The following is a 20844-nucleotide window of genomic DNA, read 5'->3' on the forward strand; positions in this document are numbered from 1 at the left end:
AGTGGACTTCTTTACTTTTTTTCTTTATTTTGTGGTGTTAGAGATTGAAGTTGGGTGAATGCTAAGTGTAAGCATTCTACTACTGAGTTACTCTCAGTTTAACAATTTAATAGTGCTTAGTGTCCTTTTAGAATATATTGGCCTTCTGATAATCCCAGTAGAAATCACAGAGGAGAAAAAATAGAGTAAGTGATAATTCTTCTAGTATGTGAATGAAAAATTCAGAGTTATAAACAATTATTAAGAATTGTTGAGGGACTGGAGAGATGGCACAATGGTTAATGCTCTTGCAGAGGCCCAGGGTTTGATTCTTAGTGTCCACGTGGTGACTTAACAGCTATCTAATTTCTTTTTCCAGCGATCTTACACTCAATTCTGGCTTTTATAGGCACTAGACATGCAGGTAGGTGGTAAAGATATAAATACCTATATACCTTATAAAACAAAACAACAAAAATTAAATTTTAAGTGAAAAAAATTGTTGAAATGAGAAGTGTGGCTCAGTGATACACTTCGCATAGGATGTGTAAGTCTAAGTTTGATCCCCAATCATTGCTCAAACCAAAAGGAAACACCCTACATGTTTAGAAATTAAAGAAAAACTTACAAGTAAATTTATATAAAATACTAATTATTCAAGTGCTAGGGGAATTTGCTTTTATATTGTTTTTTGGGGGGAGGGTAGTTCTAAGTGTACTTACTGTCTTAACTTTCTAACTGCCAGGTTTACAGATAATTGGTTTTATTCAGTGTGAGGGATCCTACTCAGGATTTTGTATATGTTAGACAAACACTGCCAAATGAGCTATATTCCACCGAAACTTGGGAGTTTCATTTTGTTTGTTTGTTTTTGAGAAAGGTTTTTTATATGTAGTCCTAGTTCTCCTAGAGTTCACTATGCAGCTTCAAGACAAGGCTGGCCTTGTCTCTGCCTCTCAAGCAGTTAAGTTAAATATGTGCTTAACTACACCTGGGAATTTTTAATATCCAGAAACCATGTATTATTAAAGAAATAATATGACAAGTGTTTATTGTATTGAATGTTTTGCTATACACATACCTCTGCTAGGGCTGGTATGGGCTGGTAATTTTTAAAGATTGACTTTGTTTGTGTGTATGTGTGTGTGTGTGTGTGTGTGCGCGCGCGTGCCTAGTAAGTCATACGTGTTCATGCCTAAAGAGGCCAGAAGAGGGCATTCCATATTCTGCAGCTCAAGTTACAGGCAGCTATAAAAAGCCTGACATCTGTGCTAGGAATTGAACTTGACTCTTATAGAAAAGCAGCAAACACTTTGCTGAGCCATCTCTACACTCCCTATTAAAAATACCAAATTAACATTAATGAAGCAACCATGGTTTGGAGAGGTATTGTAAGGCTTAGGAAACATCCAAGAATTATTTTACTTGATGTAATATGGAATCTGAAGAAAGTCTTAACTTTTGGTGAATAAGCAAACTTTTAAAAAAAAGATTTATTTATTTATTATATATAAGTACACTGTAGCTGTCTTCAGACACACCAGAATGGGGCATCAGATTTCATTACAAATGGTTGTGAACCACCATGTGGTTGCTGGGATTTGAACTCAGGACCTCTGGATGAGCAGTCAGTGAGTGCTCTTAACCACTGAGCCATCTCCAGCCCGTGAACTCTCTTAATGTTAAGGACTAAAACAGTTTTAAAGCAATAGTTATTTAGTGAATAGTTTCAATAATAAGAAATTTAGGTATATAACTTAGAAATTTTATGCTAATTTGATTTTTAAAAATATAAATAAAATACTTCAGAATGAAATATACTTTCTGCGTTATATTTGGATACCTCACTTCTACTCCTATTTGGTTCTTGAGGACAGGGTCTCATTATGTAGCTTTGGCTAGCTTGATACTTGTTGTATATAGACCAGGTTAGCCTCAGACTTACAGAGGAACACTTGCCTTTGTCTCTAGAGTGCTGGATTTAAAGGCATATGCCACCATACTTATATAACCTGTTTTAAATCTAAAATACTGGTTGATATGTTTAAGTATTGAACTAAACTGTGGCTTTTAGATATTTATCAGCACATTAATAAATTTTTATAAAACAGTACCAGTAGTTCTATGTATAGATTATTTAAAATAAGACATACTATATTTTGTAATATTTTCACATGCTTATGAATTAAGAATCCCTTGATTATTGCTAGAATAAAAGCATAATCCATAAAAGAAAATATTGATACATTAGACATTATCAAAACTAAAACCTTTGGGTGTATGAAAACTTTTAGGGAGATGAGAAGATAGACTACAGGGTTGAAAAAGATGGCTCTCAGTAAGAATGAGTTTAAGTTCCTAGCACCCATGCAAGAGCCTATGGCTGCAGATGTCTGTAACACCAGCATAGATGAGGTTGGAGACAGGCTTATATCTGTTTCCCTGGAGTTCGTTGGCTAGCCCCCTTTAGCCAAATAAAAACAGAGAGCATTAGTTCAGGTTCAGTGAGAGAGACCCTGTCTCAAGAGAATAGAGAAAGGTTCTTGGCATCCTTTTGTCCTAAGCATGTAAAGGTATGAATCCACAAACCCTATATGTTTGATTCATATAACCACCACCTACAGATACTTTACACATACATGCTACATACACAAACACTAGTTATGAATTGGAATGACAGTTTTTGAATTATGTATGATGTGTGTTTGTGGGTTTGTGCATGCCACATCATGCATATACGGGTTCAAGGTTGGATTCAGATATCACACTTAGGTCATCAGGTTTGTATGGGAAATGCTTTTACCTAGTGATCCTCTCTAGTCCTAGAGTATCAGTTCTCAACCTTTGGGGCTTGGGTGGCTTAAGCTACCCTTTCACAGGGTCACTGAAGATCATTAGAAAACATAGATATTTATGATTTATTACAGTAGCAAAATTACAGTTATGAAGTGGCAATGAAAATAAATTTATGGTTGGAGGTTACAAAAGGAGGAACTGTATGTATTCAAGGGTCACAGCATTAAGAAGGTTAAGAACCACTGTTTTAGCAAGATATAATTGGCAAAAGCCCATGTGTAAGAAACTGAACTATACAATAAAAACCATCACTTAGGAAACAAGCAAAAAACAGACATTTCACTAAAGAAGGATGGATACACAGATGGCAAATAAGCAAGTGAAAAGATGTTTGGTATCAGACATTAGGGAAATGCAAATTGAGAGCACAGTAAGATATTACTGCATAACTATTAGAATAGTTAAGATTAAGATGTGTGTAGACATAGTCACCAAATGTTGGCAAAGATATTAAGAAAATCTTTTAAATATTACTGGTGGGAATATAGAGTGGTGCAATCATAGACTCCCCTCCCCCTCCTTTCTAGCCTATGGTAGCCAAGGATGACCTTGAACCTCTGATTCTCCTGTCTCCATTTCCCATGTGCTGGGGTTATAGTTTTGTGCCACTTCACAAGATATTTTTGTTTCTTTGATTGGCAGAACATTCTTGTAGCCATTTTAGATTTATTTTATGTTTACAACTACACTGTCCCTGTCTTCAGAAACACCAGAAGAGGGCAGGCATGGGATACCATTTACAGATGGTTGTGAGCCATCATGTGGTTGCTGGGAATTGAACTCAGGATCTCTGGAAGAGCAGGTCAGGTCTTTTAACCTTTAAAAAATTTCTCCAGTCCCCTCTTGTAGCCATTTCAAACCTTTAATTTGAAATTACATTTGTATTTGGGCACATGTGCCATGGAGTTTCTTCTCCTACTGTGCAGATCTCTAGCATCAAACTGATGACCATTATCTTGCTGGCTTCTAGTTTACTTTTTCTCTTAGTTTTTGATCTTTTCCAAACTGGGTTTCTCTGTGTAGCCTTGGCTGTTTTGGAACTCACTCTGAAATCAGGCTGGCCTTGAACTTAGAGTCACCTGCCTCTGCTTCCTGAGTGCTGGGATTAAAGATGTATACCACATCAATGAGTCCTGTCTTAATTTTTATTAACTTTATTTATTTTTTGAAGAATTTAAGTTTTTAGTTAAGCTGAGCAGTAGATACTATTTTCAGCATGCTTCCTTTCTTAGGAATAAACAGGTTCTTCCATGATCTATTATCATCTAGTAGAATGTAGTTAAACATTTGTTATTAAGAATAGCTTACAGTGAGATATGGCGGCAAGATGGCAGACTAAGAGAAAAAGAAGAAGAAAGAAAGCATCTTGGAAAGGCCATTTGAGTAAAGTTCCAGGGTGGCCTGGAAGCCAGTGGTATCCTAAAAGGGTTTGACTCACTGCTCAACCTGGTGCTGGATGGAACCATTGAGTACATTCGAGACCCCGATGACTAGTACAATCTGACGGAGGACACTCAACAGCTGGGGCTTGTAGGGTGTCATGGCACCTCGGTGGTGCTCAACTGCCCGCAGGATGGCATGGAGGCCATCCCTAAACTCTTCAGAATACCTAGGATTGTAGAGATCATGGAAAGAAATTGATGCTTCACACTGTGTGTCAAGGTTAGAGTTCTGAATAAAAACCCTAGAAGAGGGTATTGGTGAAGGTGCATCACAGTTGCAGTAGATGTGCCAGCATTTTGGAGATGCCTGTACTGTGAGATGAGCAGGATAGCAGCAGCTATGGAGTGGAGCCTGTCTGAGCCTACAAGAAAGGCTGCATGTGCTGTGGATGACAGAGCTGGATAAATGCTGCTGCCTGGGACCTTTGAAGCTCAGTGGATCCTGAGTGGGTCCCAGACGGTAAGCAGTGATTCTTTACACTGTTGGACTTTGATTTGATTTGTAACTGCCCTGATTCTGACCTCTTAAAGTATGTAAGTTATTTTTTATTTTTATGTGAATCTACAGTTGAGATATTTTGAAGTTTTAGAGGGACTTTGGATTTTGGATATTTTAAAGAGGCCGAATTTAAAGATTGAATGTTTGTTTTGTTTTTGTGATCAAGTGTCTGTGTAGCCCTGGCTTTTCTGGAACTTGCCCTATAGATCAGGCTGGCCTTGAGCTTAGAGATCAGCTTGCCTCTGCCTCCTAAGTGCTGCTATTAAAGGTGTGTGTGCCACCACCATGTTCCCTTATTTGATTTTTGAAATGGATCTGTCTATTTAGGCTATCCTGATCTGGGACTTGTTTATATTTCATGTTGCTTTCAAATTTGTGCTCTATCTGCCTCAGCCATCCAACTGCTGGGTCTACAGATATGTATTACCTTGCCTCACTCAGTTTTCTCTGTATTCGCATACTATAAATAAGATGAAACCCCACCTGGGAAGAGGGATATCTGCTAACTCCCAGCTATAAGGAAGATTTTTATCTTTTCTTTCACTTAGTTGTTTATGTACTTATATATATATATTTTTTTTCCATGACAGGGTTTGTTTGTGTAGACTTGACTGTCCAGGAGCTAGCTCTGTACACCAGACTGGCTTGGAAATCACAGAACTCCACCTGACTCTGCAGTGCTACCACCCCCTGGCTCAGCTATTATTTTTATTTATTTTTATGTGTTAATGTATTTATGTATTTTCATGTATATGTGCCAGAAGAGGGTGTCTGATCTTCTTTAGGTGGAATTACCACCTTACAAGGTTTCTGGGAACTAAACACAGGTTCTGGAAGAGTAGCATGTGATCTTAATCATTGAACCTTACTTAACCAGCCTACTTTTAGGTAAAATTTAACTCCATTGAGAGTTTTCTAAATTAGTTATCTTAACAATGCTACAGTGATCTTCTACTTGCCTATCTGTCCTTTATTACTAGAATGACAATTAGAAAATTGTCCTAAGAATTAGTTATTTATTGAAGTAGTTTCCTTTTTTGAATTGTCTTTAAATATTGGGTTTATGAGACACTGGTAAAAATGCTTTTGCTTAGTACAGAAGACAGTCAGCCTTTGTAATTGTTATAAAATAGTATAGTAGAGAGAGTTGAGTAAAACATTGCTATCAAATCAGAGGTGGGACAAAACTGTAAAAGTTGAAATGGCTCATAGCACTTGAGTGTTGCAGGACATTTGATCACACTGTGAACCCCCAAGACTGTGTTAAAGTCTTACTGAAAAGACCTTGTGGTGTCTCAGCCCTAGCACACACCTTTACTCCAAGAGCTAAATAAAGTCAAACCTAGGTCAAGAGGCAGGGAGCAAGTAATCAGCCCACAGTGAGTGAACGTAAGTAAGCTGGAAGGGAGGGTCTTTGAATTAAAGAGTCTTTATGACAGCCTGGAGAAGAAGAAAGTTTTTTCTAATGGGATGCTGGTTGAAGAGGAACATTAGCTGGGTGTTTCCTCTGCTTCTCTGAGCTACACACAGACACACACACACACACACACACACACACACACACACACACACACACACACACACACACACACACACACACAGGTTGGGCAGGGTTTTCTTTTTATCCTTCCAGGAGAATAAAAAAAGCAAAACCCTATATGGTCCAGTACACTTGGGTGATAGAGACAGAGCACGAATTCTTGAAAGTATCCATTTTAATTCTAAGATTTCATTAGGGCTTTCAAGAAGATGTTTACCATACCTTTACTTTAAGTAGGTCACTTAGATTATATATAACTGCTTTATAGATCCTTGGCAGTGAATACAATTTGAGCTTTCTTGCTGTCATATTCAGCTTTGCCAAGATAAATTTAGTTTTTTTTTCCTTTTTATCCCTCCATCTCTTCTTCCTTTTTTTCTCTTTTTTCTTAAAAGGATTGGCTAAAGGCTTTAACTAATAAATATTTTTGTAAATCAAGATTTTTTTTGTAGTCTAGAGATCTGTGGATATGTTTGGAAAGAGATTACAGACTGAAAATCATTTAATTATTTTCATCAGTATTGTCCATGTGTTTAAGAAAGTATTACTTAAAAAGGATGGGAGAAATGGCTCAATAGTTAAGGGTACTTATATTACATAGAGGACCCCACATTTACAGTACCCATGTCGGGAGGGAGGCTCACAACTGTCTGTAACTCCAGTTCAAGGAGACCTGATGCTCTCTTCTGGCCTCCACTGGCACCAATATAATCTGTGACATACTATTTTAAAAGTATTAATTAAAAAATTAGCTTTTGTGCTGGAGAGGTGGATCAGAGGTTAAGAGCACTGATTGCTCTTCCAGAGGTCCTGAGTTCAATTCCCAGCAACCACATGGTGGCTCACAACCATCTGTAATGAGATCTAATGCCCTCTTCTGGTGTGTCTGATGATAGCTACAATGTACTTTAAAAAAAAAAGATTTTAAAAAATTAACTCTCAAAGTAATAGGTTTCCTTACAGTATTTTTAATACACACTTAGTTCTGGCTGATTTTCCCCCATATCTCTACTAACCTGTCTTAACTCCTATCAGTTCGTCTGCTTTGATATCTTACGTGTCCTATTGCCTTTTATCTTGCTTTCATTTAAATACATATATTTAACAATTAGAAACTAAGATCTTCATATGGGAGAAAATGCACTATTTGTCTTTCTGTGTCTGGGTTAACTCAATATACTTTCATTTTCTCTATTTTTCTGTGAAATCTATAATTTCATTTTTCTTTACAGCTGAATATAAAAATATGGAAAGCTTTGTGAATTTCTATCATTCTAACATAAATATCTGTTCGAAACAATCATAGTCTACATGCTTTTGGTGGAGAGACAAAAGGATAGTTTTTGAAAACCACTTGCTTATTGCTTTCCTGTTATTTCTCTCTTGTGGCAACAATTTAAGTATCATGTTTTGGATTCTCTTAAACCCTCCCCAGCCAACAGAAAGCTGTATACCTAACCTGCCATAGGATACCTGTATACATTGTGAGGTAGTGGCACATGCCCTTTACTTCTTTCACTCAGAAGGCAGAGTTCGAAGCCAGCTTGTTCTACAGCAAGTTTTAGGAAAGCCAGGGCTATACAGAGACAATCTGTCAAAACAAAACAAAAGGTGTTGTTAACAAAATTATGCTCTGGTATGTGGGCACCTGCATGTGTATGAACCACAGGCATGTCTGGTGCTGCTGGGGCCTGAAGAGGGCATCAGATCTTCTGGGATTGAAGGTGGTTGTGAGCTGTCAAGTGGGTGCTGGCAATCAAACCTGGATCCTCAGGAGGAACAGCCAGTACTCCTAATTGATGAACTACCTTTCCAGCCCCAAAACTCTTTAAAATATTTACTTGATGTTTACAAGTATTTTGTCTGCATGCATGCATACTACTTGCATGCTCTGGAACCTGAGGAGGTCAGAAGAGCATATTAAATAACTTGGAACTGGAATTAGAATGATTTGTGTACAACCTGTGTGGGTGGTAGGAACATAACCTAGGTCCTCTGCAAGAGCAACTGAGCCAAATTTCCCACTCATAAAAGTGACCTTTAGAAACACTATGTAGCCTAGGCTGTTCTTGAAGTCTTTCCTATCTTCCCACCTGTCTTACCCTCCCCAGTTCTAGGATTTCAGACATGAGTCACTCCCAACTTAGTATCATGTATATTTTTTATTATATGTATATGATCATGCATATATCATAGTTTATATGATTATTAGAAAGGATTATAAATGAACATTGTGATCTTGACAGAATGATTCATGATGTCCATATGGAAAAGCTGGATGGATGCTTATATATTTGAAGTTATTACCAGAGTGGTATTTGATAAGTATATGCTAACTGGGGCTAAGGTTGTATTTATAGCTTTGTATTTGTGTTTCTGAACTTGGGTTTATTTAATTTCAAAGTACTTGGAATTACTATTAAGACATTGAGACATTGCTGTATATATATAAGGTTGTACCAAGAACAGGAAGGGAATAATCAATCATTAAGTTATTGAGCAGAATTTAAGAAGTTTTCTGTGGGTTTGAATGATTATTTTCTAAAAATTAATAAAATGATGTATTAGGGTAATGTCTTACTAGCCCAGAGTCAGATACCTAGTCATAGGTAGCCTAGTAACTTACAAATAGCTTTGTATTGAATCCTTTTAAAATTAATTAATTAATTGACACTAGGTGTATCCCTGGCTGTCCTGAAACTTGCTCTGTAGACCAGGCTGTCTGCAAACTAAAGAGATCTACCTGCATTGAGTTTTTCCTGCATATATGTCTGTATGGGGGTTTTGGGTGCCCTGGAACTGAAGTTACATACAGTTGTGAGGTGCCACAGGAGTTCTAGGTATTGAACCTTGATCCTCAGGAAGAGCAGCCAGCATTCTTAACTGCTGAGTCAGCTCTTCGGCACCCTTTATTGATTGTATGTACGTGTGTGTGTGTGTGTGTGTGTGTGTGTGTGTGTGTGTATAAATACCAATGAGCTTTGCGTTACAGGAGCATAGGCCTCTTACCAGTGGCTACACCACTGAAGAAAAGAAAATAGATCTCCATTTTCCATTTTCCAGCAACCTATGAATCCTCAGAGAGAGGTGGAGCTTCATGAAGCCCTCCTAGCAATGGTAACTGCTTATAAATGCTCAAGAAAGGGTGAGGGAGAACTCACAGTCTTAATAAAAAGGCTGAAAAACCTGAAGTAACCTTAAGATCTTAATTGCTTAAAACACAGGAGATTATTTCTTATTTGTTAAGGTTGGCAAGCATTCTAATCCATGATATTACTTAGTAATAATAGAGCAACCACCATCTGAAATGTTAGTAGAACCTTCTGGGAGCTCCTGCCCAAGTAATTTAAATAATCTTGCTACAAATGATTTGGATGCATTGTGAGTTTTAAGGTATTGATTGCATCTAGCCACAGTGTTAATTTAGCCACATACTAGTCACAACCATGTTGAGCCCAGTAAGATAACCATAGCTGTTAACAGCAGCATTAATAACTACTGTATTATATTACAACATATTTGTAGAACTTGGCATATAGTAGGTACTAAGTAAATATTTGCTAAATGAATTGTAGTGATAAGAATCTGCTTAATTTTAATCCCCATTGGGGATTTTAGAAAAGGAATACCTGGATTACTGGCACATTATATTGGAAATCAGTTGTTTTATCAGTTCTTGGAGGCCATCCTCAGATTTATATAGCTGGTTATGGGTACTGGGAATTGAATTGTGTCTATTTGGAAGGACAGCCAGTTCTATTAACACTGAGCCATCTCTCCAGCGCCTAAGGAATCTTTAATAATAGAATTTCTACAGTCACATTTGCATTCTCAGTGTCTCCCCCCCCAAACATTTTTATTCCTCCTCCTTCACCTCTGCTTCCTTATCCTCCTCACTGAATTCAATTTGGTTCTTGTTAAAACTGTAAGCTTACATATGGAAACTTAATGTAGCAACTCATCTATGATAATGAACAGTGGGACTTGAGCATGGTTGGCTGTCTAATGCATGTATTTAGTATATATACTTACTATGAACTAGCATTATTAATATTTAGTGTTTATTGAATTAGTATAAAAACATTCCTGTAGAGCCTTTGAGAAAGTAGAAAGCATCCATGAGAGTTAAAATCAGTCTTCAGATTAATGGTATAAAATCAGTTTATAAAAAAATAAGTTGTGTTGGGCTAATGAGATGGTTTAGCTGGTAAAGGCACTTGAAACCAAGTCTGATAATTTGAGTTTGATCTTCGAACCCACTTGGTGATAGGAGAAGAGACTGTATTCCTGCAAGTTGACTTCTGACTATGGTATGCTGCACATGCACAAGCACACATAAAAATAATGTAATTAAAAATAAAATAAAAGGTTGTATTGACAAGCAATTCTGAATAATTTATTGTTGTAATATCAGTAACAGGTGTTAGAACTCTTCTAGTTAAACTTGTCCAAAAAGTACAGTTAGAGTTATTTAGCAAATTTTAATGCAAATTATATAAAGAATCATCTCCATTTTGTGGTTTTGTTATATTTTTTCTCTGACTTTTTTCATTTTGAGTCTCTGAAATCTGTTCTATTTTTACTTGTGTGTCTACATACTGAAACCATCTCTCATTTCATGCTTTGAAGATCAGCTAGTGATACTCCCCTGTAAGATGAGAGTTAAACAATAGGTGACTATTAGAGGCATAAACAAGTCTTAGTAAATCATGTTTAATAGTAAATGATGTTAGTAACACCATTCCCCCTCTCCCAGGAATAGCAGTGTAATTCCAAGTGCTTGTTGGTGCTATGACTGAAGAAACTTTTACTTACTGTTTTTTTTTTTTTTAATTGTGCATTGTTGTAGATTAAGTAAGACTTTGTGCTTCCTAGGCAAGTGCTCTGTCACTGACCTATATTCCCAGGCCTGCCTACTTAATTCTTTAATTCATTTTTTTAAGAGTTAAAGAGAGGGCCAGGTATGGCGGCACATGCCTTTCTTTAATTGTGGCACTTTACAGGCAGAAGGATCTCTGTGAGTTTGAGGCCAGCCTAATTCACATAGGGAGTACCACAACAGCTGGGGCTACATAAAGAGACCCTATCTAAAAACCAAAAAAAAAAAAAAAAAAAAAAAAAAAAGAACCCTACAATATCTCCATTTTTATTATAAAATGACAGTTGAATAGAATTAAAATCTAAGTTAAGCAACCCTTAAACTTATTAGGCCACTGATCAAGGTTTAGATTGAAAAATGTTCATAGAGTGAAAACATTCTCTGTTTAAATCTCATCTTTACTAAATATTATGGAGTATATCTAATGATATTCCCAATTAGATTTTAGTTTTATGATTTTGTTATATGATTTTATCATAAAAATGCTGCAAAAATTTTAAAACAATATTAACCAGACACAACATTTGCATAATTCAGTGAACTGTACAGTTTAATTTAAAAGAAAATAAATAAAGGAATGGACATACTTCCATAGCAGGCCTGTATGCTGCCACTTGTGCCGCTGCCATGTCCCTAGGGATCCCTGAGAATTTCCAGCACATCTTGCGAGTACTCAACACCAACATTGATGGGTGGTGAAAAATAGCCTTTGCCATCACTGCCATTAAGGCTGTGGGGCAGAGATATGCTCATGTGGTTTGGGAAAAGCAGACATTGACCTCACGGAGAGGGCTGGAGAACTCGGGGAGGATGAGGTGGAGCGTGTGATCACCATCATGCAGAACCCATGACAGTGCAAGATCCCAGGCTGGTTCTGAACAGACAGAAGAATGGGAAGGATGGGAAATACAGCCAGGTTCTGGCCAATGGTCTGGACAATAAGCTGTGTGAGGACCTGGAGTGCCTGAAGAAAATTCGAGCCTATAGGGGGCTGGCCACTTCTGGGACCTTTGTGTCTGCGGTCACCACACCAAAACCACTGGCCACAGGGGCTGTACTGTGGGGTGTATCTGAAAGACTTAAAATTTTAAGCTAGCCCCACTAACCCTTCCTTGAGGACAAGTATGTCTCAAGGCTGAGAACAAAAACCGCAGACCACCTGGTTTCAATAAGGTCTGGCTCTGCAGTCCTGAGAAAAACTAGTATGAAGGTCAGTGTGCCCCAAAACAGAGTGGGCTAGAGTTGAATCATATCCAAAAGCAGACAGAGAATGCCAATTTGGATAAACCAATGAAATTGCTACGTGCCTGTTGCTAACTGCTTATGTAATTTTCTCTATAAATATGTCCCCTTAATTGAGTTCGGGGTCGACTCCTCTATCTTCTGCGTGAGATATGTGTCATCCTCAGAGCTCTGCCCCCCCCCCCCCCAATAAACCTCTTGCCTGATTGCAGCAAGATAGGCTCTCTGTGAGTACTTGGGTTCGAGTTCTCCTGGTACTACAGTGAAGGGCTTCCCCAATTCAGGGGTCTGTCATATCCAAGAAGAAATGAATTTCTGAGCCGTTGCTGTTAAAAAATAGTTTATATACCTTAAACAAAAAAGAATGGACACTCTTGGGGGCCAGGACTTAATTTTTTTCCTTTTTTTTTTTTTTTTAAATTTAAGACAGGGTCTAGCTATATATGCATATAACAAAGCATATCTGAGCTTTCAATTGTGGTAATTTTTGGCTCTTTCTTAGTCTGAGTGGCATGATGGCTGCAGAAAGAAAAGAAGTTTTACCATGTTTTTCCAGATTAAAGTATTTTCCTCTGAGTTTTGCCTGGTTTCTACCCCCTTAATCTGGGATAGTCATATTAGAATGGGGTAGATTAGCTTTATGCAAACCGGTCTTATTAATTAGCTGGATGTTTTATGTTGACTGGAATAAAGAGGAAAACTTGCTGGAGAAATGGCTTAGTAGTTAAGAACACTTGTTACTCACGCAGAGCACCCGGTTTTGGTTCCCAGCATCCACACAGGAGAAAACAATTGTGTAACTCCAGTTTCAGAGGATCTGATGTTCTCTTCTGGCCTCTGTGGACAATGTAGGCATTTGGTGAACAGACATAAAAGCAGGCCATACACCAACATATCCCTCCTCCCTCTCTCTTTCTCCCCAATCCCCTCAAAAAACAAAGACAAAACAAAACAATTCCAAGAGAATGGGTTACAAGGTACAAGAATACATTGTTTTTGTTTTATTTTCCACCGAAAGAAACAGTACTACTTGTAGCAATGATGCTAAGTCCAAGACTGCAAATATTTAGAACACCTTGCAATAATAAAAGCAAGCAAATTAACGATCACTGTACTGGCAGTTTGAAAGACTTCATATGGACAGATTATACAGAGACAGTATGGGCAAGTAAAAGAATAATTTCTAAGGTTTGAAGCACAGTGATCTTTAGAATTATTAACATAATAACAATAAAGTTAATACCAGTACAATACCCTTAAACATTTTAAGATGTTTTAGAATCAAGTTATTTGAGGGCATAGGAAAAAAACCAAAGGTTTTAGTGTATGTAGGTTCATGTGTTATGTAGCAGAATTCAGCGTCAGGTTAGTTATCTTCATCTGTCACTTAACATTTTATTTAGCACACATATTTAGCACACACCCCACCCCACTTTAAACAAAAAAGACAACATCTCACTTAGTAGTCCTAGCTGTCCTGAACTCAGTATGTTCAAGTACAGTTTGGCTTTGAAATCATGAAGGTTGGCATTAAAGGTGTGATCCACTATGCCTAGTTCATTTACTTTTTAATTAATTACTTTTATTCTGTATGTGTGAGTGTTTTGCCTGCTTGCATGCCTCTATGAACCACTCCTGTGCCTTGTGCCTAGGAGTCCAGAAAAAAGGTGTTGTATTGCTTCATGATTATGATTAGCTAGAAAAGTTGGCTAGCAACTACAGGGATTCTACTGTTTCCATTTGTGCAGGGATTACAGGATTCCACTGCCAATCCGAGGTTTAACATTAAGTGCTGGGATTCTGAACTAAGAGAATCATTTAATAATAGTCTGAAACATCACATTAAATCAGCTCACAAGCATTCTATTTTTCCAAGACTTGGATAACCAGGTACAGTAGCCTCTCATCAGAAGCTTTGCTTTCAGATGTTAGCATTTATCTGAAATAAATCTCAATGTGTGAAAGTTAATGGAAAATTCCAAAGTAGATTATTTTTGAGTTTTAAATTGTACACCATTCTGAATATTAGGATAAACTCCCAACTTGACCTGTTCTATTTCTGCTGATAATACAAACCATCCTTTTATTTGATGTATTCATACTGTAACCTGGAGTGCTTCCCTTTCCCTGTGTTTAAATAACTCTTAACCTAATAATGATAGAAAACAAGAGCTGTGATGCTGGCAACTCATAAAGATGGTCTGCCAAGTACTTCATTTGAGCAAAGTTTGTATGTTTGTTTTTATTTATGAGTACACTGTAGCTATCTTTAGACATACTAGAAGAGGGCATTGGATCCCATTACAAGTGATTGTGAGCCACAATAGTTGCTTGGAATTGAACTTAGGGTCTTTGAAAGAGCAGTCAGTGGGTCTTAACCTCCGGGCCATCCCTCCAGCCCTGTTTTTTTTTTTTTTTTTTTTTTTCTTTTTCTTTTTTGGGTGGTGGTGGCAGCAGCACAGGACTAATCCCAGCACTTAAGGCAGAAACAGGCAGATTTCTAGTTCAAGGACAGCCTGGGATAAACAGAGTAGCCCTATCTTGAAAACCCAAACCCAAACTAACAAAAAGCTTTTGCCTTAATTAGGAAAGGAAAATAAAATGCTTGGGTTATTTAGATGTATGGTTAGGAACTAACAATTACTCGATTTGTGAGATTGTGAAAAAGGAAAAGAACTCATGTTGATTTGTACTTTCCACTGCAAAAATTCCTTTCCTAGTGGCATTCACATGCATCACAAATACACACTAATTTTCATTTAAGGAATTAAGAAAACATTTCTTATATTACTCCTTGATTGGGTTTCTTGTTATACTTGTTATTTCTTATTAATTCCTCACATTAACAAATCTACTTTACTTTTGAATAGTAAATTGTCATTGTCTTAAAGCATTAGTGTTGTTTTAGAAACCCACTGGAGTTCTAACATTTATTTTCTTTAGTTTTGTTTTAATCCTAATAATCATTGCTATTTTTTTTTCAGGACCATTGTTAACAACACACACACACACACACACACACACACACACACACACACGCACGCGCGCATGCAAACCACACTTTACACTATTCTCTCTCCTTGAGGTTGTATGGTTCAATAAGGAAATAAGTAGTTAATACAAAGAACATAAATCTTTGTGCACTAGCTTTTTAAGAGTCACAGAAACTGATGGGGGATAGGAAATAGTGAGGAAAACAGAAAGCAAAATTAAATTTGGTTGGTCTGTAAGTCAAGCAAAGAAAGTTTCACGTAAAGATCAGGTAAAGTAGGGATGAAGTTGCCACTGGAGATAAATGTTACTTTGAGGGAGGCAGTTTCAGTGAAGTGGGCCAAAGCTTGGTCTGAGCTTAAAGGAATGAGAAGAAAGTTAAGTATAGGAAATGAAAACAACTCTTTAAATTTTATCTCAAAGAGAAAATGGAAGCACCTGAGGTTAGGTTGCTTCATTTTCATTTTGGTAAAATTGTAGAATTATTAGTATATTTAATATTGAGATTGAATTTAGTGGAGAAGGAATGATTGACACAGGAAGGAGCTAGAAGTTTTGAAGCAGTATCTTTGAGAAAATAAGACAGGAATCTAATCACTGCCTGCGTTGGAAGCTTTATTTAGTTTGAAGTATGATCAGTTCATCTGAAGCAACAAGAAAGATGGTGGTATAGTTAGTATATGAGAGTCAGGAAGATTAAATATATAGAATATGGAAACAGTTTAGGACATGAATAGAGACTGTTCATGAGTATTAGTCAATATTTGTTTTTATGGGGATAGAGAGATGGCTTAGTAGTTAAGAGGACTTGCTTCTTTTGCACTCCAGCACCAGGGCCAGGCAGTTTAGAACTGCCTGTTACTCAGTCCCAAGAGATCTGGTACCCCTCTTCTCCTTGGATACCTGTATACACACGATGAAGTCATGCACATTAATACAAATGATACAAATACATTTTAAAATATTTATATTATTTTGTGTGTGTGTGCCCTCCCACAGGGGTCAGAATAAGGCACTTGCTGCTCTTTACTGCTGAGCCATTCTTCTTTGTTAATCAATATTTGTAAAGTCATTATTATTGAACACAAGAATTAATTACTTAGAGAATTCTTCAGTTACTACAGCTATCATTTGGAGAGATAACTGTAAGAATTGATGTTTGAAATTGTGAAAGTTTCTATATATTGCTTATGAAATTACAATGTGATTACTATAGCTAGTTTATTTTATTCACCTTCTGGAAATACTGGGTATTCATTCAAGTCTGGTGAATGAGTTCAGAACTTCTGGGTAAGTCAACTTTTCCAATGTGTTAGCCTCCCTAGGTGCTACCTACCTAGACTATTAAAGTATATCCCAGAAAGACAATAGTTTTAATCTGAAACAAGATGATTTTTAAGACCTTGAAGGTTGCTTAGTTCTCTTCAGTATCTAGATAAAGGTTCTATAGTGAAATTGTAACTGTAATAGAGAGTTGAATTCCTTATCAGTATTGGATAGAAGTAGCAGAGAAATTACATATAAGTTGAGGTAATTATAGTTGTAGGACTGATTGTAAAGCTGGAGTAGATCACATAAGTTTTGTAGAGTTGAAAACAGGAAATACTTGGGAAGTCTATCTAGAGTCTCACTGACTTTGAAAATGTACATTCATTCCTATTTTAAAATAAGATACAGAAAATTAGGGACTGGAGACTTGGCTCAGCAATTATGAGTTCTTACTATTCTTTCAGAGGACTGGAATTCAGTTTGCCAACACCCACATAAGATGGCTTAAAACTGCCTGTAAGTTTAGGTCAAGGGGATTTGATACTTTCTTCTAGACTCTCCAGGGATTTGCACTTAAACCCCTCACCTCCATTTCCACAATTTAACATCATACAAATAAGTTTTTAGGAGACTGGAAAGATGGCTCATTTGTTCAGAGCACTGGCTGTTCTTCCAGATCACCCAGCCTCATCCCCAGTACCACCTACAGAACAGCTCATAACTGTAAGTCTAGTCCCAGGGTAATCCGATATCCTCTTTTGGTCTTTTCTGGCACCAGACGTGCATACAGTATTTCGACATACATACAGTATTTCAACATACATGTAGGCAAAACACTCTTACACATAAAATAAATATTTTAAATGTCTTTTAAAGTAGAAAATTAAACTCAGTATCAGTTTAGCGCATGAGCTCAGAAAATATTTTAGAGAGATAGTGGTTAATGGAGAATCAGATCTTAGTGAGCTTTCTGTTGGTTATTGGGAAAGAAGTGACAGATCTAAGGTAAATTTGTAAAGAATATCTAGGGTCAAAAACTCTTAGTTTAGGAAGTTGGAAACTAAAAGAGGATGATTAGAGAAGAATTGGATTTGAATCAAAGGCCAATAACTTAAAAGTATTTAAATATGTTTGAAATGCTATTTGAATGACAGTGAATGGATCAGTAGATACTGGTACTTGTCACCAAGCCTTGTGGGGATGGGGGTGGGGTTGAATCATAGCTTGGAACTCTCGTGGTGGAAGGAGGAAATTAACTTCCTCAAATTGTCCTCTGACCTCCATACTCTCCAAGTGGCATGTTCACAGGTGGACAGGTGTAGGTGTGTGTGTGTTTGTATGTGTGTGTGTGTGTGTGTGTGTGTGTGTGTGTAATTTAAACAAACAATCCTTAATAAAATACAGTATTTTAAGTATACCCATGGAATTGAACTATTTTAATGAATTATGCTTTCCAAAAATACCTCATTTGCTAATGAAATAGCCAGCATTTGAAAAACAGTAATTATTATAAATGAGTTAAATGGATCCTGTAGTCTACAAAAACATTAATATACAAGAAAGGCTATAAGGAAGATAAAAAATTACAATGCCAATATTAATGAGAAGACTACATCTGTAGAAGATATTTCAGGTAACAGTGTACTCTTTTGGGTGGGAAAGAGTAGTATCTAACTGTACAGGATATAAATAGTTCAAGTTAAAATTAAATACAAATAAAAGAAAAAATTCAAAGCAGGTTATATACCTCAATCCCCCAGTGAGCTCTTAGAAGTTTGTAGGTTAGCCAGCACTTGAGAGGCAGAAGGAAATAGATCTCTTAGTTTGAGGCTAGCCTGGTCTACATTTCAAGTTTCAAGCTAGCCAGGAATGTGTAGTAACTTTGTCTCAAAAATTTTTATGGTTTATATAAAGGAAAAAGGTGAGGGTGAAACACAAACGTATAAAACGTACTTTAATAAAATTATGGAAGAGAACATGCTTGAAAAGCTCAGGAACATAGAAATGTAAGAAGTTTCAAGTATAGAAGAAAATATTGTGAATGAAATTTTATGTCTCTGTTTTATTTCCTGACTGTGGTAGATACTATATCGCCAGCTGCCTCAGATTCTTGCCACCGTATCTTCCTCACCTTAGATTCTTGCAACTAATTTCTTTTTAATGGATGCTATTTCCTTAAACTGTGGGAATCAAAGCAAATATTTTCTCAAAAAATTTTTTTTTACTGCTACAAGGGTAGCCAAACTTTAAGACAGTCCTTAAAATAGTTTTAAAATAATAAAAAAACAAAAAACAAAAAAACCTAAATGAGCCAAAGGACCATATAGCAAAGTGAAAATGGAACATAGGCATTAAGAGTTGCTTTTTTTGTTTGTTTGTTTTTGTTTATTTGTTTTTAAAGAGGGGACGGGAGGGGACAGGTTCTTATCATGTAGCCCTTGTTTAACTGAAACTTTCTGTGCAGACCAGGTTGGTCTAGAATTTATAAATAGCTAGCTGCCTGCTTTTGCTGTGTTGCAGTTAAATATATGTGCTACCCTGCCCAACAAACTTGTAGTTTTGCCTAGGCTATCTGGCCAGCTTGCTTCTTGGACCCATCTGTCTCCATTTCACACTCAGGTTTCAGGTACACTTGGGGCCCTTGCCTGGCTTTTTTGTTGGTGCTGGGGACTTAAACACAGGTTCTCATGTTTGTACACCAGATGTTCTTGCACACTGAACTGTTTCCCCATTCTACTCACAGAATTTTTAAAGAGGAGTGTGTGTGTGTGTGTGTGTGTGTCTGTCTGTCTGTCTGTCTGTCTGTCTGTCTGTCTCTGTCAGTTTTATGTTGCTGTGAAGAAATATTACGACCATAGCAATTCTTTATAAAGAAAATCATTTAATTAGAGCTTGTCTAGTATATTGTTGTCATGGTGGGAAGCATGTCTGCAGGCAGGCAGGTAGACATAGTGTTGGAAAAGTTGTTGAAAGTTCTATATGTGGATTGACAGGCAGCAGAAAGACCTGGTTTGGTGTGAGCATTTGAAACTTCAAAGCCCACTCCCCAGTGGCACACTTCCTCTAACAAGACCACACTTATTCTTATGCTATGAACTTAGGGTTCATGTTTTCTTAGCCAGGGTGGAAGTTAGCAAACTCCAATGATTCTTTTGAAGCGGCGGGGTGGGGGGGGCTAAGTTACATGTGTGTGCAGATACCTGGCTTGTTATGTATGTGGCTGTGATCTGAACTGGCTCTTATGATTCAGTAAACAGCCTCAAACACTCCACCCTTATCAAATGGTTAGAACAATAAGTTGATATTTGTATTTTCTACTTATTAATTTATGAACCAGGGTCTCATTTGGCTCAGATTGGCTTTTAACTCACAATGTAGCTAATGATGAAATTTAACTTTAAAAATAAAACAAAAACACTTATTGTTTTGAGACAGGGTTTCTCTGAGTTGCTCTGGGTGTCCTGTAATTCACTCTGTAGACCAGGCTGGCCTCTAACTTAAGAGTGGTGGAATCAAAGGTGTGCCCCACCCCACCTAGATTTTTTTTTTCCCTTTCATGTTTTGGTGTTTGCTTGTATATCTGTGTGAGGGTGTTAGATTCTCTGGAAACTGGAGCTATAGACAGCCATGTGTGTGCTGGGAACAAACCTGAGTCCTCTGGGAAAGTAACCAGTGCTCTAGAATATTGAACCATCTCTCCAGTCCCTTTATTGTTTTTAAACACTGGGTCTTACTATGTAGACTTGTCTGGCCTGGGACTCTTGTTAGATCAAGATGGCCTCAAAGAGATCAGCCTACTTATATGTCTCCTGAGCACTGTAATTAAAGGTGTGTGCCATGACACTTTGCTTTTAATTACATACTTATTTTGTGCAGGTTTGTGTGTTTGTGAGTTATGTGTACCATGGGCACATATTGTGGAAATCAGTTCTTCTACCATGTGGGTTCTTTGATTTTGAACTCAGGTTCCAAGGTTTAGTAACAAAACACCTTTACATTTACTTGAATGCTCAATACTTAATTTTAATTCACCATCAGTTGAAAGTACTTAAGATTTTTGGCTTTTAAGAATGTTGCTAGAAGTTTTGCCATGTTGTATACTCGGCTGGCCTTGAACTATGGATCTACTTGGTTCTACCTATAGAAG

At 37.1% G+C, this 20844-nt stretch overlaps 1 protein-coding gene and 1 pseudogene across 3 annotated transcripts in view; both read left to right on the forward strand.

Moving 5' to 3' along the window:
* Window positions 1-20844, forward strand: part of UBE2G1 (ubiquitin conjugating enzyme E2 G1) — an 86316-nt gene that overhangs the window by 23098 nt on the left and 42374 nt on the right. The gene's annotated exons all lie outside the window — the stretch shown is intronic.
* Window positions 11823-12269, forward strand: LOC308426240 (small ribosomal subunit protein uS13-like; annotated as a pseudogene). The gene has a single exon. The product of its transcript is annotated as a small ribosomal subunit protein uS13-like (transcript).

The sequence above is a fragment of the Micromys minutus genome, assembly GCF_963924665.1.
Source record: "Micromys minutus genome assembly, chromosome: 10".
NCBI lineage: Eukaryota > Metazoa > Chordata > Mammalia > Rodentia > Muridae > Micromys > Micromys minutus.